Here is a 22,846-nt window from a genome sequence, read left to right as displayed (position 1 = left end):
TACTTTCAAGTTGCAAGGGGGTTAGGGATAGGCAACAGCCCAGGTATTTGGGAAACAAGGTTTCCAGGACCTTGGGGGCCTAGCTGTTGTTAGGAAAGGGTCATTTAGGACTGTCTAATAAAACCCTAGTCATCTGGCGCCTGGGTGGCTCAGTGGGTTAAAGCCTCTGCCTTCGGCTCAGGTCATGCTCCCAGGGTCCTGGGATCGAGCCCCGCATGGGGCTCTCTGCTCAGCAGGAAGCCTGCTTCCCTTCCTCTCTCTCTGCCTACTTGTCATCTCTGTCCATCAAATAAATAAATAAAATCTTAAAAAAAAAACCAAAAACCCTAGTCATGAGACCCTTCAGGTGTATGTCGGTGGCTCATACGCTTAGGGGATGACTGCTAACATGTATCTTGGGTTTACAGATAAAGGAAGTTTCCAAAGGAATTTTCATATGTTAATGTAGACTCACAGGATCCTGCGGGTTAGGTTTAAGATTGGCTTTTGCCCTTAGCAAAGTATTAATATCCAGGTGGCAGAGTTCCTAAAGGAATGTCACTCTGCCTGTTTCAAGGACTTGTGAATGGGCTGCCCATAGTAAGGAAATGCAATTTTCCTTCTGCCTTTGTTTCCCACATCAGTTACCATTGAATGCCACTCAGGCAAGTTGGACTCTATTATAAGAGACAATGTACCTGGCATTTTATTAAGACCGTTGCAATAGAGAGAACCTGCATAAATGAGGAAAATCCCAGAGTAGAGAGAGAACACTTAGGGTTTTATAAACAAGGGAATCATTGAGGAAAATGGGAGGCGGTTCTTCTCCCAGCATAGTCCAGGACAGAATGGTCCTATACATGGAGTTCTCGCTCTGAACACAGAAGGTTCACAAAAGGGAGGTAGCATGTCTTGGACAGGACCCTTTCCCTTGAGCCCTGGCTCAGATAACGTTCAACATTGTCAGTGCATGCATTGGGAAGTATTCTTTTTTTTTTTTTTTTTTAAGATTTTATTTATTTATTTGACAGAGATCACAAGTAGGCAGAGAGGCAGGCAGAGAGAGGAGGAAGCAGGCTCCCTGCTGAGCAGAGAGCCTGATGTGGGGCTCAATTCCAGGACCCTGGGATCATGACCTGAGCTGAAGGCAGAGGCTTTAACCCACTGAGCCACCCAGGGCCCCTGGGAAATATTTTTAAAAGGGTATTGCTGATTAAAGCTTTCACTTAAAAGCTTCAACTGTTAATCAGAAATGTGCAATTTATAATTAGTGTAATTTGAGCATAAGGATTTCATGGTAAGTATCTCAGTGCAGTCATTGGATGATTTTGAGATATAAACATGAGGTTTTTAACCCTCACAAGTTATTTTATGCCAGAAGCCAAGAGAAATGCTGTTGGTTATTCTCCCCAAACCCCCATCTTAGGTCGATTATATGATTTTTTTCTGAGTCCATAATTATATTTAGGGGATATTTATGCCATTGCATGTTCTGTTTAGAGTTTTACAAATTTGAATTCCAAAGTTGGTATAAATAAAACAAGAAATATAAAAGGACAGAGGCCTGTTATCTTAGCATCTTGTTTTCAGAAACTGTTTGCTAGGGCTTATGGATCTAATTCTCTTGCAAGTTTAGGATTTGGGTTTTCTTTAGGGAATGCAGGAAGCATAAACTGGGGAATTATTTTACATAACAATCAGGATAAAATGTTATTTATTTATAAGTTGCTCAGGGCCCCAAAGCCTTAGGGCACCAAACATAACACAATATAGAAAACAAACCAATTTTCCTTGACATTTAGCTGTAAATTGAAATTAATTCATATAAAATACCTGAGATGAAACACTTTAGCGGTGGAATTTTGGGTACTGCTTAGCTTTCATGGTTTTGTCATTTCAGATTTAACTTCAAAACTGTGTTGTATAACCTCATTTGCTAGATAAAAATTTCCAGCTGTCCACTTTTTATTGTGCTTTTGTACTCTGTGGGTGAACAAATATTTTAGTATTTAAAATTTTTACTTTTTTTTTTTTCTTCTGTATGGATTGTATCTTTTCTGTTTTTCATTCCTTTGTACATGGTCCTACTTATTCTTTCTTATTCTGGAGCCAGAGCTGGATGGGGGTGCAGTGTGTGTGTGTGTGTGTGTGTGTGTGGTCAGGATACCATTTTTGGGAAATGGATGACTGCAAAACAGGGAGGCCTGCCCACTTGTGGGCAAATGACATAACCATAGCTTACCAAATGCCTTGCCAAGACAAATAGGATTGAGTTGTCCCCATTGGTGACTGCCCCCACCCGTGCTGAATTTCATCCCACCCTTGGCTCTGCCTTCCTGTAACCTGGAGAAACTTGCTGAAATTTGTACCCAAAGAGGGAAAAATAAAAGACCAAAACAGGATGTAGTGAAGTTTAAATATGCCAAACAAATGATAAAATGCAAAAGTGGCAGGGAGTACATTCTACCTGGCACAGAGTTCAGAGGTCATCAAAATCCAGAAGGAGGGAGAGAAGGAGTTACAATTTCTAAAAGTTCCTTAATTTGTGTTTCTTATGAAATGAGGTAATTAACACATTCCCCCCCCCCCCCCCAATTCTCTATCACCACCATTTCTGGTTTCCAGTAGTCTCCCTAAATTCCCTGGGAAGGGCACGCAGTAGAGGCAGGAAATGCTAGGGCCCAGGTGGCGTCTAGCCCGTGTGGCCAGCGAATACTCCCTTCCAGTGTCCATGCCGTAGGCTGACCTGAAGGTCATAGCGGTCTCATGTGTTTTTCCTCTTATGTAAAAAATAAATGAGATGGGGAACTTTTGGCTGTTGAATTTTTTTTTTTTTCCAAATTCATTTGAGAAATCCTATTTTAAATTTAAAGAATCAAAAAAACCCACACTACTACCCTCCTAATGGTTGTTTCCCAAGTGTGGCTTTATTTACTGCTCTGATTTAGCGCCTAGAGCAGGGCTTGGCACGTCCTAGGTAGTCAGTAAATTTTCACTGGATGCATGTTTGGGGCACAGAGTGCAGCCTCCGAAGCTCCTGTGCCGTCATTACAAATGCAGGCTCTCAGGCACGCCCTAGGCCTTCAGAATCAGAGTGGCTAGGAGACAGGCAAGAGAATCTGCATTTTAAAATGGCTTCCTCCAGCAGATTTGTATGTGTCCTCCAACTTGACAACTGCTGTGCTAACACAGCAAGCGTTTCTAGTTTCCTTGTTGCTTTTCCTATATTTTGTAACAGGGAGAGTTTAGGTTCTGTTCTCTATCCATCCCTACTCTCCCCCCTCACCGCAGCAGTATCATGTAACAAATATTTACCCAGTTATACATGTAAAAGAACTTTTAAAGAATTAATTCATTAATTATTATATTTTTTATGTAGACTCCGTGCCCAACATGGGGCTTGAACTCACAACCCTGGTATCAAGAGTTGTAAGGTTCACTGACTGAGTCAGCCAGGAACCCCCTACCCAGTTATATGTTTTAATGTTATCCAACAAAATTGGAATGCTCTATGTATCTAACCATTTACCTCTGGTCGGATCCCCGCCCCTGCGCCGCCGCCCTCCCCTCCCTCCCCCGCCGCCCCGTTATTCTTTAAATCTACCAAGTAATTTAGGCATGTATAGCTATTCTTTCTGTGAGCTGGGGGCTCTTTCTAGAAGTTTCTTGAGGAGCAGAGATAAGAGCTAAAGGGCTCTCTTCATGTCTTTAAAATTGTTATTCATTTATAAGACTGTATTTATTTATTTATTTATTAAAATGTTTTATTTATTTATTTGAGAGAGAGCATGTACGCAAACTTGGGGGAGGGAGAAGGACAAGCAGATTCCACACTGAGCCTGTAGCCTGATGTGGCCTCAATCCCAGAACCCAAAGACCATGACCTGAGCTGAAACCAAGAGTCTAATGACTGAGCCACCCAGGTACCCCAACTTTATTTATTTATTAAAAAAGTCTGTTAATTATGTATGGGGATGGATGTTCACATATTGTGGTGATCATTTTGTGATATATATACATATATCCAATCATTATGTTGTGTATCTTAAACTATTATCATCTTATAGGTCAATGATATTTCAATAAAATAGGAGCAGATGCCACCCCTAAGTATTTCTGGCACCTTAGTGCAGGGTCTGGCGCATAGTAGATGGTCAATAAATATTTAGTAGATGACTGGATAAATGGTTGAAGGAGTCAAAAAATAAAAGGACTTTTGGAAGCCATTAGTGTTTATATAGCACTTTCAATCTCTGCTGTCTTACTTGCTTACCTAGTACATTCCTTTTTGAGGGAAAAACCATTCCAGGTCACATTTCATTAAATATTACTAAGAAATTGCGAAAGTACTTACTGGTGATGACCGAGGATTCCTAATTACTTTCCTTGAGTTAGGCAGGAGGGCTCGGTGCCTTGAGATGTAAACAAGAAGAATGTTTCTCCCTGGGAATTCTTTTCCCTCTTCATTTGAGAAATATAAAAATTAGCTATGATTCCTCAAGCTACATGATTCTCATCTTTTACAACAGAAATAAAGAAGATCCCAGTTCCCATGTAAGTTTGGAGCCTTCTGAGTTCTACAGAATTAATATATTTTTTAAGACTTCTTATTCGAGTATATACAATAAACTGCCAAATTTATTTGACCTTGGAATCCTTGCTTTAATAGCTCTTCAAATTACTTCTGTACAGAACAGTTTTTGGGGGGTACTCACCTAAAGGGGTGCTTTTCGAACTATAGGACAAGATTCATGATTGTGGGTCATGGAATTCATGTCTAATCAGAATTTACTTATACATATACATAGAAACACAATTTGTGTTTCCTGTAGAACTTTTTTTCGAAGTGTTTGTGTCCTGAGAACTCAGAGACAGAGGCTACATTTCTTTTCCTCCCTCCCTTCCTTCCTAAGATTTATTTATTTATTCCAGAGAGAGAGAGGACACAAGTATGTGCCAGGGGTAGCGGGGGAGGAGGGTTTTGGGGGGAGGGTAGGTGGGTGTGTGGATGGGGTGAGGGGTGGGGAGTGGGGAGGAGGAACAAAGAGAGGGAGAAATCTTAAGCAGAACCCTTGCTGAGCAAGGAGCCAAACTCAGGGTTCTATCCCAAGACACCAAGACCATGACCTAAGCTGAAATCAAGAGTTGGACGCTCAACCCAGGTGCTCAGAAGGGTGCATTTCACAAGATTCTTTCTGCATCTCCTCCCACTAAAAAAAAAACCAAAACAGCACAAAAATATAGCCAATTTGATATGAAGAATGCAAGCATAAACATGATTTCTTGTTGAAATAATAAAGCAATTTTAATTTTATTTAACAAGCACATATTAGTACTTAATATGTGCCAACACTTTCGTGATCATTTTACAAATATGAAGTAATTTGATACTTATAACAACGCTGCAGGGTATATATGCTGTAATCACCCCCATTTTATGGATGAGAAAGTGAAGTACTTGGTAGCATTCTCTATGATATAATTAACTGTAAAATCAGAAAGTGACAGTAATAATTATAACTCTGACCTCACATTTAATAATAACTTTGACCTCACATTTAATAATGGCAATTAAAGACCAAAAGGGGAGGAGAAGCCAACCATATTATATTGGCATTAGAATCATGCCAAATGTTCTTTCTGGCCCCGTGGGGCTTGGGGACAACGCACATTATGTTCGGATCCTAGAATCATAATCTGTCTGTTTGAGGGCTTTTAAAAGATGACAGAGTTCTCTGGAACATGGATAAAATGTCTTCAGTTATTATTTGCTCATTTATGGCCGTCTGGCCACTGCATGTAATGAATGGCAAGTCATCCACTGTAAGGAATATTTTTGTTCTCTAAGTGAGCATTTCTCTGCTGTCAGGATTATTCCTTTTGCTGGTTTTCTTCCTGTCTTTCCTGCAGTTGGGGTCAACTATTTGTGAAAGTAGCACTTGTCACAGACTGCTGTGTGGTGAGGCTCCCCGCCATAGGTGAGGAGAGTGCTGGGTTTCAGGACATACTACGCCAAAATAGGACACCTTGGCACAGTGCATATTTTGAATTAAAGAGTTTGAGAAATGGCAGGTACAAGAGGGACTTGCTGATTTTCCCCTGACACAGTTGATATAACATTCATGTGACAGATGCCCTTCCTGTACCTGGAAGAAAGGAGGGCGGACGCTAGGAGGAATTCATATTAACAAGCCTTGCTAAGTTTCCCCCAGTTTACCACACTTAGCTTGTATCCTGCCATGTTTGCCCACAATTTTCCACTCTTCATCAAACCTAGAGTAAGAAATATTCAGGTTTAACTACTTAACTTACTTCCCTGGGAAGACTCTTGGTGGTTGTTCAGAAGTTACATGAAGTAAGTCTGAATGTGTTTCTCATGTTTATGTTTTGTTACAGAGCCCCAGCCAAGAACCAAGAAAGGTAGAAGGAAAGTTGTTTTCTCTCCCCTATAAAGAGGCATTTTCTAAGAAAGTTAACAGTTTTCCTTTAATTGCCCAAAGCCATTGGGAAACACTTTTTATTTCTGAAGAGGTTATTTTATTCACTTAGGAGAGAAGACACACCCAAGGACTTCTGAGCCATGGCTCTCATTTCAGTGGTATTAGCATAGCAGTGGTTCTCTGTGGGGTTAGTGTTGTCCCCAGGGGACATCTGGCAATGTCTGGACATTTTTTGGTCGTCACAACTGGGAGGGTACTGTTGACATCTAGAGGGGCAAGGCCAGGGATACCGCTTAAACACCCTACAATGGACAGCACAGCTGCCCCCAACAAAGAATTACTCACCCACAAATGCAAACCATGCCAAGGTTGAGAAAGCCTGCTTTGGAGCAATTTGATTCAATTCTCTGTCAGCGAAACATCTTGGTTTAGACTAAGGGCAGTAGAATCCCAATTCTTTGTGACTTGCTTCCATTAAAATTATTTCTCTTGGATCTGTTCTCATGACCAATTACAAATGTTTTGTTGGGGGAGCTGTAGTGGAGAGGAGAGGCAAAAGATGGCGTCAGTTGCCAGAAGAATTGTGGTACTTAGATTTTTCTCTAATCATTGAGTCTTGGAGTAAGAGGGGGCTGTTTCACTTTGGAGTTTGTGAGGTGTCGGAAGATCTGCTGAAATGTGCTATGAACAGACTATGTCATGGTCAATATGTGTCAGGTTGTCTCTGGGTTGGGCAGTGTCATAAACAGTCTGCATGTATTGTTTTGCTTATTCATTTCCAGTAACATAAAAATGTCACCTTTTTAAAGATGAGGAAACAATGTCAGAAGTAGAGTAACTGTGGACTTCTCTAATTCATTTGTTGAAGCATGGTGGAAATAGTACATTCTTTACAGAATGGCCATTCCTTGGGTCACTTTCTTTGTGAGCCCTGCTTTGCCTGGGGTAAAGAGAAATGAGGTTTGGAGAACTTCTTGAATGTACTGTGGTGTTTTAAGACCTTCTCTACCAGCTGGTTGCCTGGCCCAGGTCCTCGCATCTGGTTGCCATTGATGAGGAAGATCTCTTACCAAGGGACATAGAGGTAAGATAGACAACATTTAGACAAATTGCAGCCTCTCCCACCCTGATGCTTCAGGTGTCTCCCCTGATCTTTTCATTTTCATCTCTTAAGATTGCTCTTTCTCATTTTATTCTTCCTTTACCTCCAGAGATTACAAAATGATCCAGAAACTTAGTAATATTATGATGACCATTTATCAAGTGGCCGCAATCTGCTTACTAATGTTCAAAGAATATGAGGAATGTCAGTTTTGTTTCCAAATCCTCATTATTCCCAAAGGACTTGATACTGTGCCTGCTTAAGTCTTTTTACTCCCCAGATCAATCACCCTTTTATTGCTCGTAGGGTCTTAGGTACAGAGGACATATTCCGGAGAAGATCAGACACGGCCTGAGTGTTGGGGAAGTAGGAGATGGTATTTTATGTTGCCTGTGTCACTCCTACTGAATAATTCAGATGAGCTCATAATTTAACATTCATATCTGAAATATTTTCTCAGAAGTTAGAGAATGAACTGTCTTCACGAACATTTGACAGTGTTTCTTTGGGATACTTTTTTGTTATTAAGTCTATCCGTGAGTAATTCAAGATCATTTATAGCTATCTACATTTAACTCTTTATAATTTGTCCAGAATTAGCATTGGTGATCTCTTTGGTTATTGATATCCCCCCCACCGCCACCTCTCTTGTCAACATCAAAGGGTAGGAAATAACGATCTTGGTGGTAAAACATAGTTTGTATGCTTTTTTTTTAATAATAAAGATTATACAGTTTGCTATTACATTGGTTTTCTTGCCCATAATAACAGACATGTGGAAATCCTCAGGACTTGGAAAAGGCAATTTCAAAAAAGGGAAATAAAGAAAAAGACTTCCTGTCCAGCTGTGGGGCCACAAGTTCAAAAGAGTGTATTTCATTGATGATCTGAGTATACCACTACGTGAGTGATGTGTGTTAAAGTATGAGCAGACTGGTTTATATTTTTCTCTTTAGCTACATAGCCATAATGAAATGATTTGAGGGGCGGTCACAAAAGAATTACTAATGCTAGTGTTTGCTCTAGAGGCTTAGGGTCTCTTTAAATTAATGAGTTAAACAGGACAGGATATAACATCAGAAGAGCATTCTTGCTGTTTACCTACATGATTGCATCCTTAGTAAAAAACATGCCTGGCCCTCCCCTACAAAGACAGCAGGCAGAACCTTGTTCTTGCCTTTGAGGATTGGTTTCCCCCACTCCCCTGCCCTCCCTGCCTATCAGTAAAATGATTTCAGTGACATGGTCTCATGTCAGGAAATGTTTAAAGAGTCTTAGGAAAGCTATAAATAAATCTCATGTCACTGTTACCTCCAGGAACAAGTACATCTGCAGGCCCTAGGTAATTAGGATGTCCACCTCCGTTCATTAGGAGCCATCTGCATTCAAAGGGGTGCAGGCTGGTGACTTGAATTTCTTTCTTTCTGGGCTTCAAATTGTCCTGTCTGAATGCAGAAGAGGAAAATGTCTCAGTGAATGTGACTTGTGGGGAGATTGTCTTGTGAACAATGTCATCGCAAGACTGAAGGGGGGACATCCAGAGGTTGGTCGTCTTGTCCACTCCCAGCCTCTGTGTAGTTAGTACCTGAAGCAGTGAGAACAGAGCCTTTGCTAAAGAGGCATGCTTTAGAATTTCCCCTGAGTCATACTTAAGTTAACTAAGCTAGATTGAAAGAAAATTTTTTTTGAGTAATGAGAAACGTTTTTTTTCCTCATGGCAGCTCTACTTTTGTTTGTAACTTGGGTAATTGAAAAAAAATTCTCAGTAGCCAGAAGTTTGTTTGCTTTGTATGTATTTGAACTTGAGAGGAAGGATGATGGTACTGACATTTAATATGAAATACACTTTTTAAAAAAATATGGAATATACTTCTTGAAGTCAGGTGATTTGGTTAAATATTTCATCCTTGGGAGAATATTATTTCGGTCTGTATTCTTTTGCTTCTGACAATGGCTCTTTTTGTAAAAAGTAAAACAAAATGAAGAAACCAAAGCACTGAACACATTAAGTAAAATTAAATAAGACATAGAAAAAATTGCCATTTCTGTGTGTGTATGTGTGTTTCACTGAATTGACTGATCGCCTGACTGAACCTATTTGTAAATCTTTGAGCTAAAGTAATCAGAAGAGTGTCCTTTAGGTAAAAGTCTTATTTAATTCTGAGGTAGTTAATTATCTGTCTCCTCTCCCTTCTTTGAATAAAACGTCACCCTTTGCTGTAGCTCCCCCATTTGTCAAAAGTTTAGAAGTAAATAATAAAATAAAATAAAATGTGTGGCTTTGGGGCGCCTGGGTGGCTCAGTCATTGGGCATCTGGTTTTGGCTCAGGTCATGATCCCAGGGTCCTGGGCTCCAGGCTCCCATCGGGCTCCTTGCTCGGGGGTGGGGGTTGGGGGTTGCTGCTTCTCCCTATCCCACTCCCCCTGCTTGTGTTCCCTCTCTCACTCTCTCTGTCAAGTAGATGAATAAAATATTTAAACAACAATAACAACAACAGCAACAAAAACGTATGGCCTAAAAATTCTGTTTAGCAGGTGAGGGAGAGTGTGTTGTGGTTAGTACTTATCCAAAGCAAGCACACAGAATGAACTCACGTGCCTCATGCTACAAAGACTGCCTGTGGCCATGTGGTCAGACCCCGGGAACTGTCCACGAATCGGCTAGCCAGGGGAGTGCTCTCAGCTGCAGAGACACCCACCCCCCCGCAAGCCCCTCCCCATCACCCCCCACCCTGGGCATTTGGCTACCTCCAGGAAAAAGCTGACTTCTAAACAATTTCCTGGTGAGCCAGCTGGGGAAGGAGGGGATTTCCTTAGTTGGACACTGTGCACTGCCATTCAAAACAGACAAAGCCAGTGAGTCTTCAAAATTTGAGGGAAAAGGGCAAGGGAGATGTGAGGAGGCGGCCCGGCTGGGGTCTGCAAATTGGTTGAAAGTATTTTCGAGGTACTTGTCTGGCTTGTCGTTCTTTTGACGGCTCTTGGGAATCTCAAACAGTGGTAATAACTGGCTGTTGGAATTAGATTCCAGAACACAGGTCTTCTTCCTCCCTTTAGCTAGTGGAGTTTCCCGATGAGATTCTCTTGCTGTTCTGGCCACACTGGTCTAGGCTTTGATTTTTGGGAAGTTGTAGAAACTTGCCCATCATCAGGATGGAAGATACCACCTAGAGAAAATTAGGTAGAGACTTTTTTTTTTTTAATAGTTTAACTGAAATTTTGCTGAATTTTCTTTATTTTATCTTTGGCTTACAAGGCAAATATGATTTCTTCTTTGCTGTACTGGCGGATCGGCCCGTCCTTGTGTGAGCCTTTTTATTGGTTTCTTGCTACTCACTTGTGAGCACTTCTGTTTCCATCTTTGCCTTTTTTAAAAACGGTGAGGGAGTAAGGTATTTTGGAGAGTCCCTCCTCTGTGACTAATCAGACAAATAAAAATGTCTGATTTTTTAATTCAAGCATTTGAATTAAATAATTCCAGATGAAAAATAATATATGTAACTACATGAGAACTGAATTGCAGACATCTAATGAAACGTGAGTGCATTCTGATTCTGCCATTTTCATTTTGTATTTCTGTTTTCTTTTTTTTTAAGATTTTATATATTTATTTATTTGAGAGACAGAGTGAGCAAGAGAGAGTAGAGCACAAGCTGGGGGTGGAGTAGAGGGAGAGGGAGAAGTGGACTCCCACTGCGCAGGGAGCCTGATGTGGGACTCATCCCAGGACCCTGAGATCATGACCTGAGCCGAAGGCAGACACTTAACCAACTGAGCCACCCAGGCGCTCCTCGTTTTGTATTTCTTAATCCATCCCTTTCTTGCCACCATGTTTATAAGATTTTTTTAGGCTTTTGGAGAGCTTGCTGGCCTTGGTACTATTTCTGTGGTACTCATGGATTAGGATTAGGTTATTTCATTATAAAACCCTTCTATGGCTCTCCACTGATCTCAGGATGAAGGTCAGTGTTCTTAACCTGGAGCCCCACAACCTGGCCTCTTTCTGTTTGCTGCCTAACAAAGATGCCACAGTGTAGTGGCTTAAAAAAAACGAACAAAACAAAACAAACAAAAAACCAAAAAACCAGCCAATAATCTGTTCTTTCCTCTTTAAAAAAAAAATATTTTATTTATTTACTTGACAGAGAGAGCCCGAGGAGGGAGAAACAGGTTCCCTGCTCAGCAGGAAGCCTGCGTGGGGCTCAATCCCAGGACCCTGGAATCATGACCTGAGCTGAAGGCAGACACTTAATGGACTGAGCCACCAACGCACACCTACTCTGTTATTTCTCATGATGTTTTGGGTTAGTCAGATAATTCTCGGGCTGGTTTCACATGGGCTCCCTCATCTGTTGTGTCCAGCTGGGAGGGTGACTGGGTTAGAAGGTACAACGTGGTCTCCCTTATGCGTCTGGCCTTTGGTTCTGGCTTCCCTCTGGGGCATGTTGGTTTTCTTCCACATGGGCTCTTGTCCTCCATTAGGCTAGATTGCCTTCCACATCTGGCGGTTTTAGGATGGCATTTTGAAAGAGCAAAGGTGGGCAGGCAAGGTCCCTTGAGGCCCAAGATGTAGAGGTCACTGTCATCATCTTTAATTGGTCTGAAATCAAGTTCCAGCCCAGCCAGAGTTCAAGAGGTGAGGAAATAGACTCCACCCCTCGGTGGGATTTGCTGCAAGGAATTCACTCAGCCAAAACCTTCCTCTCTCCCATTTCCACTTGCCCCCTTTCACTGTGCATTCTAGTCCCTACACTTCTTTCAGTTCCTTAAACCCATCTTGTCCTCCAGCGTTAGGCCTGAAAACATGTATATGTCTCTACCTAGAATATTCGTTCTTGCCTATTTTTTTTTCCAGCTAACTCCTACACATTCTCCAGATTTTAGCTTCATTGTCATTTAATCAGGGTGTCTTTCTTTGCCCATATCCTAGATTTAGGGAAATATAATTTCTCCTCTGTGATTCTAATAGTCCCGTTTGCTTTCCTTGTCATAGTAGCACTTATCATTCCTTTATGAGAATTTAAAAAACATTTTTTTTTCCCCTTTCCTAATAAACCGAAACACTGTAGGTGGCAGGACTGGTAGCTGTCTTGTTCTCACCATGTGTCTAGTACCCAGCACAGTGACTAGCTTATAATAGCTGGTGTTACATAAATACTTGTAGAACGCAGATCAAATTGGTGCAGATTCCTTATTGGTATTTGCTCATATGATAATTTTGATGTTCCCCTTTGGGATACCCCTGACTTCCTTTTTAAAAAAAAAATATTTTCTCTCAGCCTAGCAATCTAGCAACAAGAAAGGAGCCTAGGGGGTGTCTGTGTGGCTCAGTGGGTTAAGCGTCTGCATGGGCTCAGGTCATGATCTCGGGGTCCTGGGATGGAACCCCGCAATGGGCTCCCTGCTCTGCAGGAAGCCTGCTTCTCCCCCTCTCTCTGTCCTCTCCCTGTGAAATAAATAAATAAAATCTTGAAAAAAAAAAATGTAGCCCACAAGAAGAAGGACCTGATTTTATATAATTAGGTTGCAGTCCTTTTTTTTAAAAGATTTTCTTTATTTGAGAGAGAGAGGAGAGCTGTAGCACAGGAACAGGGGGAGAAGCAGAGGAAACAGGACAGGCAGACTCTGCTTTGAGTACAAGGGGTGGTGGTGGGGGACTGGGGTGGGGGAGGGGTGGGGGGCTCAATCCCATGACACTGAGATAATAACCTGACACTGAGATCACCATCCAAGCTGAAATTAAGAGTCAGAGACTCAACCCTGAAAGAGGTTGCAAGCCTGTTTCTTATTCTTACTGATCCTTTAGACCCAATAAATCACTTGCTTTATATCAAGTGAACATTTGGAAGAAGTCCTACCTGTAGTCTATAAAGTAAATGGTTAAAGATGCTAACTTAAGGGCGCCTGGGAGGCACAGTTGGTTAAGTGGCTGACTCTTGATTTTGGCTCAGGTCATGAACTCAGGGCTGTGAGATCAAACCCCGATTTGGGCTCCATGCTGGTTATGGCACCTGCTTAAGATTCTCTCTCCCCCTCTGCTCCTCCATCCCTTGCTCCTGAGCACATGTGTGCTCTTGCTCTCTCTCAAAACAAAACAAAACAATAAAACCAAAACTAACTTAAGCTAAGCCATTGTTTGTAAAGAGTGGAGAGAGAACTTTCCTTAATCCATCCACACCATTGCTTCTTCCTTTTCTGAACCTGTATTGCATTTAGAATCAGATGGTCGCCCTCATTGCTTTCTAATTATTCCACGTGCAAGTCCAAGCTTCTTGCCTAGACTCAACTCTCCGAAGGAATAGTGGCATGTTTTATACCCCACTGATTTTCTTCACTATAATAAATAGCTAATAAACACGACTCTTCCAAGACGTCTTCCTCCTTTCTTCTTTTATTCCAAGCACTATATTTGATATTAATGTAAGAGTTTCAATGCATATATATTCTGATATAACGTGTTATGGTAGCTCTCCCTCAAGATGCCCTCCCTACCTCAACAATTCTCACCTCCTTGTATTCATGCCCTCGTAATAGTGCCCTCTCACACCAAGTAGGACTGACATTTGAGCCAATAGGATTTTGTAGAAGTGACAGTGTGTCACTCCCAAAGGTAGGTCTTCAAGGACAGAGGGACTTCCGCCTTGCCCTTTATTTGTTTATTTATTTTTGGCGGGGCTTGAATTCACAACCCTGAAGTCAAGACCTGGGCTGAAATCAAGAGCTGGCCACTTAATGGACTGAGCCACCCAGATGCCCCAATTTTGCCTTTTTTGATTACTTTCTCTGGGGGAAGCCGGCTGCTGTTTTAGGATATGCAGGCAGCCTTCTGGAATGGGCCCCATGGTGGGGAACCTAGGCCTCTTGCCAACAGCCATATGAGGAAGCATCTTAGAAGCAGATCCTCCAGATTTGATCAAGCCTTTAGCCCCGGCCAACGTCTTGACGGCAACCACTTGAGAGACCCTCAGCCAGAACCACCCCACTAGACTGCTTCCAAGTTCCTGACCCGCAGAAACCCTGCGAGATGATAAATGCTTATTGTTGTTTGAGGCTTTTACACTTGGGAGTTACTTGTTACACAGAAGTAGAGAAGTTACATATCAACCATTTTTGCATTCTCTCTGGACTCCAGGAAACTGAGTGTGGTGTTTGTAATTGCACTGAGTTTAGCCGTGGATGACACACTTACAGCCATTCTTACTTACACAGTATAACTAGTACTGAGCGACACGTACATACAGCCTTTTCGGGGTGCCCAGTGTTCAGTGGAATATTTGGTTAGGTGCTACTTAGAGGCACGTGTGATTTTATCATCTTTCATAGCATCCATACCTCAGAATATTAAAATGCTGAAAAGTTAGAAATGTTAACGAAAGGATGACCAATATATAGAGTCATACAGCCCCGTGCTTTACCTAAACTTAATCATGGATCAGATTACTTGGTTGCAGGTAACAGGTAGCACAGCAGGAAGGGGACTTTATTCTATGGAAAAATGAATGTCTCCCGAAACCCCAGGGTAGGATGGGAATAGGGCCTCCGGAAGGGTCTGGAACTGGGGTAGAAAGTTGCGAGGACTGGTACTGTATCTCTTCTTTGCCTTGAATGGCTTTCTCTGCAGATAGTCTTTTTTTTTTTTTAATTAAATAAATTTTTTTTATTAACATATAATGTATCATTAGCTCCAGCGGTACAGGTCTGTGAATCTCCAGGTTTACACACTTCACAGCACTCACCATAGCACATACCCTCCCCAATGTCCATGACCACCCCCCCTCAGTTTGTTTTGTGAGATTAAGAGTCTCATATGGTTTGTCTCCCTCCCGATCCCATCTTGTTAAATGCAGATAGTCCTTTTCTGATTTCTCCACTGACCAGTGGGCAGTTTCAGTCACACGAAGTCTCTTTGTTGACGCTCCCCCGAAAGACAGAATCTGATTGGTAGAGCCTCACTCAGCTGTCCATCCCTGAGCCAATCAGCTGTCGCCAGTGGGGAGGGACTACAGGGATGCCAGGAGAACACTCCTCTCTAGATGGTGTATGTCTGCTGAAAAGGAAAGATTAGGTGCTGAAAAAGGAGCCTGTGCAACAGATACTTTCAAGGCTTGTGCTATCATAGGAGAGAAGCCGTTTTAGAGAACATAATGTATTATCTTAGCTTTATGAGGCAGCAAATCCTGAACCTCTTATTCTACAAAGTAGCCGTTGATAATAAAATTATGAATGTGATTTTCCTCCTCTCCCTTATTCCCACTTAGATTCTGGTTTATAAATTTTACTATCAAGAGCTTTAGTATTTTAGGGTAAAGTAGTACCTTATTCTACATCCTAAATGGCAAACTCAGACATTATATTGATAATGGACTGTCACACAGCAAGAATATCCTGCCCCTCGAGGTCTTGCTAGCTGGACTGAGAATCAGATTGACAGGAGACAGATTAACAGGAGAAAATCAAATTTAATAGTGTGTGTCCGTAGGGGGAATCCACCCAGACACAGAAACTCTAAAGACAGTCAGGCATAATGAGGTATAAATGTCATTCTGACCTAAGGGGAAGGGGATAGGGGTCTAGTAGGGGACTTCAAAGGGAAGGAATGCAATTTACAGGAAATGAAAACGAGTCAGTGTTTGGTAAACAGATGTTTGTGGGCCACTCAGAAACACTAGGACATAGAGGACTTTGATCAAACAGGCCTTGCTTGCTTCCTCCCTGTCTACTATCCCTAGTTCTTAGTAAGATGCAATTATCTATGGTGATAGCTCTCTTCCTGGAGCAGATTATCTAAATTCCTTTTTAGGCAGTTGAGGGAGGAGGTAAAGAGTTTTTCCCTAGTCAGCTGGGATTTGATTTTTTTTAACTCAGTCTTCATCTTGGGGCAGTCTGTCCTTGGCCCCTAGAGTACTTTTATGACATCTATAAAGAAAGTCATTGTTGGGTGCCTGGGTGGCTCAGTGGGTTAAGCTTCTGCCTTTGGCTCAGGTCATGATCTCAGGGTCCTGGGATCGAGTCCCACATCGGGCTCTGTGCTCCTCAGGGAGCCTGCTTCCTCCTCTCTCTCTCTCTGCCTGCCTCTCTGCCTACTTGTGATCTCTGTCTGTCAAATAAATAAATAAAATCTTAAAAAAAAAAAAATTCTCTCTCTTAAAAAAAAAAAAAAAGGTCACTGTTCATGGCTATTCCAAATCATCACATGTAAATATGCATTTGAAAGACTAGAGAAAGTAAGAAGAAATACCCATCTTCTGGTCAGTGTAAACTAAAGCATTGTCTTGGAATTTGGGCTGAATACAAGTGGCAATTCTGATGTCTTTGTTTGCCACATACAACTTAGGGTCAGGATGTGTGAAATACTTCCTCCTTGAACAATATAATGATTAGGAATAGAGTGTAATCCACAGGTTCTAACAAGGGTTTTGAGTTTCTTTTACCCTACAGATATAAATGTAGTGATCTGAAGGGGCACAGTGCATTCGAATGTTTATAGCAGCAATGTCCACAATAGCCAAATTATGGAAAGAACCTAGATGTCCATCAACTGATGAATGGATAAAGAAGGTGTGGTATATATACACAATAGAATACTATGCAGCCAACAAAACCCCCAGAAATCTTGCCATTTGCAATGATGTGGATGGAACTAGAGGTTATTATGCTAAGTGAGATGAGTCAATCAGAGAAAGATTGTTATCATATGATCTCTGGGATATGAGGAATTTGAGAGTCAGGGCCTGGGAGAGGGTTGTGGGGGGCAGGGAGGAAAAAAATGAAACAAGATGGGACCGGGGAGGGAGATAAACCATAAGATACTCTTCATCTCAGGAAACAAACTGAGGGTTGCTGTGGGGTGAGGGGTGAGGGGGCACACATGGAGGGATAGGGTGACTGGGTTTTGGACACTGGGGAGGGTATGTGCTATGGTGAGTGCTGTGAATTGTGTAAGACTGACGATTCACAGACCTGTATCCCTGAAGCAAATAATACATTATATGTTAATAAAAATTAAAAACAAAAAAAGGAAAATTAGCAAAAAAAAAAAAAATAGATGTACCAATCAGATTAAAAGTTGGAGGCATTCTTAGCTGAAAAAAGTAGTTTGGAGAGATCTTTTAAAATGTTTATAATGGTTTGTGTCAACAAAAAGATAGTTTAATGAGGTTTCCTTCTATTCCCAAATGCTTGGCTTCTCAATCTCTTGATTTATCTTTCATTTATTTTCTGGAATATTTGGCCACTTCAAGTTTTAATGAAATATTTTTGTATGTGGTGGTATTCCAATTAAAATGTTTTTTTAAAATTTTTTAAATGATTTATTATTTATTTGATACAGAGCATGAGAGCAGGGGAGGGTCAGAGGGAGAAGCAGACACCCCACTGAGCAGAGAGCCCAGCGTGGACTCAATCCTGGGACTCCAGGATCATAACCTGAACTGAAGGCATTTGCTTAACCAACTGAACCACCCAGGTGCCTGAAAATGTGTTTTAAAATACAACTTAATTACTTTCCTAAGATTTTTCTATGAGAGTACACATAGTGCAATGAAAAATCAATTGTAAGAAAATATAACTGGGGATTTTCATTGTGTCCAGGGCAGAATTGGGTTCAAATCTACATGTAATGGCAGATTTTTATATGTCCTGGGGAAAAATGCATCACCTGTTTTTTACCCTGTAATATAACTTTTAAGTCAAAGAGAACACAAGAATACGAGTGGTCTTTTTGATAAATACTCTTGAGTCCGTGTAACTCAGAGAAGCTAACAGGAAAGACCAAAATGCAGTTGGGAAAACCCAATGTCTGTTTTAGATAAGAACAGTCTGGAACCCAGGATTTCTGACCCAGCCCTCCTCCCATTTTATAGCCTTTTGGTGCGTCCAGCTTCTCACCCTGAGCTTCTGCCTTTGGGATGATTTGCTCTGAGGCTTCCTGGTTTGTGGTTTGTGGTATCTTGTTTGTGATGATTTGTTTTAGTTTTTCACCTTTGTATTTGTAGCATGGAAAGGTATCCATTATTGAGGTAGAATGATGCAGTATCCTATGTGGATTACATTGAATTCTTGATATAAATATTATATTTCCATCCATGTTCTCTGTATGGTGGCTGGGTTTTTGTTAGTTTGGGAGAGGATTCTGTATGAGATGAGTTGTTGGTTACAATGAGGAGAAAGATGAACGAAGTAAAGAGAGGTTGGAGGGTGATGCCCCACTAACAGGTTCACTATCAGAGCCTTTTTTTTCACTGGCTACATTGAAAGGCATCCATGATAAACCCATGTCCCGCCCACCCATTATCTTGGTATCTCCAAAAACTCATGCTAATTCCATCATTAATTAAAGCTGTCTCAGTCATTTTCAGGATCCTTTTGAACAGACTGATTTCACTGTTTTGCCGGGAGGTAGAATGATAAAAACATGTGGCAAAGTGTGTTTTTTCTTATGGGATAGCTCCCATTGTTGCATTTTTATTTGGAAGGTAGGTTTTAGGAGTAGCTACCCCTGTCATACTGAAAAGAAGGCTTTGACCCATTTTCTCTAGTGATCAGAACCATGGAAATTAGGTCTCATGTACTTTAACATGTGTTCTAGAATTTAAGAGCACGAGGGTTGAGGGAAGCTATGGAAGAGCCACCATATGCAACAGGCGTGCTATGGTGGCCATCTGGGAGAGGGGAGATGTGGGATTCCTGCTCTCAGCGTCCAGTGGGAAAAAAGTGCATTGGTTACATGTCACAGGCTCCTGACCATTGATGTTGTCCAGTTTCTGTTTACACATGCTGTGGTTCCAAAGTGAAGAACTCTCTCACCTCTAAGTCTGTCTTCCCATGCTGTTGCTCTTAATTCAGTTCTGGAGTGTAAGCCATGTTGTGCTGGGTAATGGTTAACCTGCTCTGGGCAGGGAACGGTAATTTGTAGTTTGCCAATTTCCATTGTGTAAATATTCCCACCAAGGCCGCTAAGAAGTGACTAATGTCCAGGCACTGAACACAGATTCGGGGGAAGCTGTACACAGCTGTCCCTTTGGTGTTCGCACCAGGTGCTCCTGCCATCCCTGAGTTCCATACGAATCAAGTGTCATGACTGGGAGTCTAACTACCATAAATGAGGATGGATAATGGGCATTGAGATCAACAGTTGTTTTTTAAGATTTAAAAAAAATATATATATTTTTTTTTATTTGACAGAGATCACAAGTAGGCAGAGAGGCAGGCAGAGAGAAGTAGAAAGCAGACACCCTGCCGAGCAGAGAGCCTGATGGAGGGCTCAATCCCAGAGCCCTCGGATCATGGTCTGAGCTGAAGGCAGAGGCTTAACCCACTGAGCCACCCAGGCACCCTGAGATCAGCAGTTTTAAAAGCTCTTTTATACACATAATCTTCCTCCAGTGCTACAGTAATCCTGGGAAATAAGTGCTGTTACCCTCCCATTGTAATATCATCTCTAGTCTCCAATGACTGGGTTCTCAGTCCGTTTAGGTATCTTTTTGGAAACTGAGGTCATCCAAATGCTCACAGCATAGCTGCTTATCTGTGGCAGGTCTGAGATTCAAACCTGTGTCTTTCTTTCAAGAATCTGCACTTTTAATCGCCGTGAGGTCTGCATAATCATTCGAATGTTTAAAAAAGTGCATTGCATTTCATTGAAGCGTTCTCTGTCCTGGCTGTAAGCATCCACAATTCTTAAAAAGTATTCAGTAATTCATTCAGGTTACTGAGCATCTGTTTTGGGTCCAGCACCGTTCTGTGCAGTCAGGTATCAGTGATCAAAACAGTAAAATATCTTCGTTCCTGTGGAGAGACAGAGAGACAATGAAAATTCATGTAAAAGCAGTGATTGTTGTATATAAGGAGGTGCAAACGGTATGGAAAAAAAGAACAGAGTAGGGGGTGTTATGTACACTGGAGGGACTTGGTGGCGGTTTTAAATAGGGTGCTGCTATTCCACCAGTGGCTTAATTTTCAGACCTTTCACCACTGCCCATGGCCTGTTGGGGAAAGGACATGCTGGGTTCTGTAGTGTTTCCTGAGCACCAGGTGTGGTCTTGCTGGTTCACAGTGCAGATACGGCTCCCTTTCTCCCCTTGATCTGGTCCCTAACAAGTCACCATGGCAGCCTAAGGCCCTTCCCTCTTCTTGGACCCATGTCATATTCTTGGCTGGTATTGTTTCTGTGGTAATGCCTTAATCACAAGTCCCTTTCTACAGGAACACTGCCAGCCAGGCCAGGTTTCCCTCAGCATATCGTTTTACCATTGATTGATTGAATCTAGAAGCAGTACTTTACATTTATCTTTGTGGTTTCTCATTATGTAGAAAACTTGCAGAGGCTACTTGATTTATTAGCATATAAATCTGTATTTTTGACATCTCTAGTTCTAAATGCTCTTTGAAGTTTTTTTTTTTTTCCCCCCCAAAGTGTGGGACCACCCTTGCTACATGAGGAGATTGGCGCTAACTGGCCATGGATATGAAGGGAAGTGGTCACTCCCCCCTTACAATTCACTCTCCGTGGGTGTGATTCTGTTGAGAGGCCGGTCTCATTTTGGTGCTAGTGAGTCTTCATTGCCTTTTATCCATTGCTGATCTACCTTTTCAGAAAAGAGAAAGAGAGAACTTAAATCTTGGACCCCTTTGCTCATGACATTTTTTACCTAGAAATTAATAACATTCTTTTATTGACATTATATTTCTCTTTAGGCTCCCTTTTACACAGAGTCGGAGATACTGATTTTCCTCTTATAATAATAAAATAAAATGTCCTTTAAAATAAAATCTATGGATGTTAAAAAATGTGTTTATTTATTTAAAGATATATGAAATAAATAACAAGGGGTTTTCAAGTATGACACATTCCAAAGGTGGTTCTTTAATGTCTCAGGTTTGGTTAATATTTATCTAAATAATTTTTCAGGGTCAGAAGTAGACAGAAATCCTTTTAAGAGTCCAGGTCATAAAATAAGGAATAACTTTTTAAAACCTGAAAATACCTCATCATAACATGTATATGAATAGTGGTTAAGAGGACAACCTCTGGAGCCAAAGTCTTGATTCTAATCCCTCTTTTACTAGTTGTGTGATCTTGGGTAAGGTCCTTAATGTTTTGGTGCCTTGATTTGCTCATCCGAAAAATGGGTATAAAAGTGTTTACCTTGGTCCCCAGCTGGCTTGATCTGTATAAGACTCTTGATCTTGGGGTTGTGAGTTCAAGCCCCATCTTGGGCTTAGCTTACTTAAAAAAAAGTACTGGGGTGCCTGGCTGGCTCATTTGGTGGAAAATGTGACTCTTCATACCCAGGTTGTGAGTTTGAGCCCCATGTTGGATGTATTGATTACTTAAATATATAATCTCTTTTTAAAAATAGTATTTCCCCCAAAGGGTAATTGTGTTAATACGTGAAGGGTAGTTACAACTATTTACGTGTGAGCTATGTTTGTTTCTTTAAGACATCAGGCTCTTCGCCACTATTAGTCTAACCAATATATTCTGGTTGTTAAAGAAGTGTTACTTAATGTTCTAGGTTAGGTTCCTAGAAAAAGAAAGAAGCTGTGTTGTGGTAATTTTATGGACAAATTTCCCACTGTTCTTCCAGCTCTGCATTGGGGCATTATGTTTTCACTGGCCTGGGTTGTCTATAATTATCCTTGTGGGGTCAAGGTGGGCTTCTTTACACAGAGTCCGGGCAAGGTGCCCTTTATTGTCATTTCACTTGACCTTTCAGCCCATTTCTTATGTATAAATAACACATAAAAACACCACCTGGACTGAGGCCTTTTATTACTTTGGAATCAAATTCCAAAGGAAGTATCAAGGACAATTCACCAGTTAAGGAACCAGAAATGTAAAGGTGGCTTTCATATAGGTCTGCTTTTTCTTCTTCTGCTGTCCCATGGTTAAAATATAAATAAAGTCTTCTTCTGGATTACTGGATGAGCCATGGAAATAAACAAGACAGAGACACACGGCTCAGAGCACCATTATCCCCTGGCGAGCTCTGTAGGACTGGAGCTCCCCTAGTGATAGGAAATGTTTTACGGGGAGATAAAAGGATCCAGTGGCCAGGGGCACCTGGGTGGCTCAGTGGGTTAAGCCTCTGCCTTCAGCTCAGGTCATGATCTCAGGATCCTGGGATGGAGCCCCACATCAGGCTCTCTGCTCAGCAGGGAGCTTGCTTCCTCCTCTCTCTCTGCCTGCCTCTCTGCCTACCTGTGATCTCTCTCTCTCTGTCAAACAAATAAATAAAATCTTTTTTTTTTTTTAAGATTTTATTTATTTATTTGACAGAGAGAGATCACAAGTAGATGGAGAGGCAGGCAGAGAGAGAGAGAG

The 22,846-nt window shown here is 41.5% G+C and overlaps 1 protein-coding gene across 3 annotated transcripts in view; it reads left to right on the top strand.

Annotated features, from left to right (window-relative positions):
- The window catches only part of LOC111144009 (membrane associated guanylate kinase, WW and PDZ domain containing 1), a 633,428-nt gene that overhangs the window by 86,933 nt on the left and 523,649 nt on the right, over positions 1 to 22,846 (top strand). The window lies entirely within an intron of this gene.

This window comes from Enhydra lutris, unplaced genomic scaffold, assembly GCF_002288905.1.
Source record: "Enhydra lutris kenyoni isolate GAN:26980312 unplaced genomic scaffold, ASM228890v2 scaffoldscaffold10, whole genome shotgun sequence".
NCBI classification, from domain to species: domain Eukaryota; kingdom Metazoa; phylum Chordata; class Mammalia; order Carnivora; family Mustelidae; genus Enhydra; species Enhydra lutris.
This window is presented reverse-complemented; position numbering and strand designations above follow the sequence as displayed.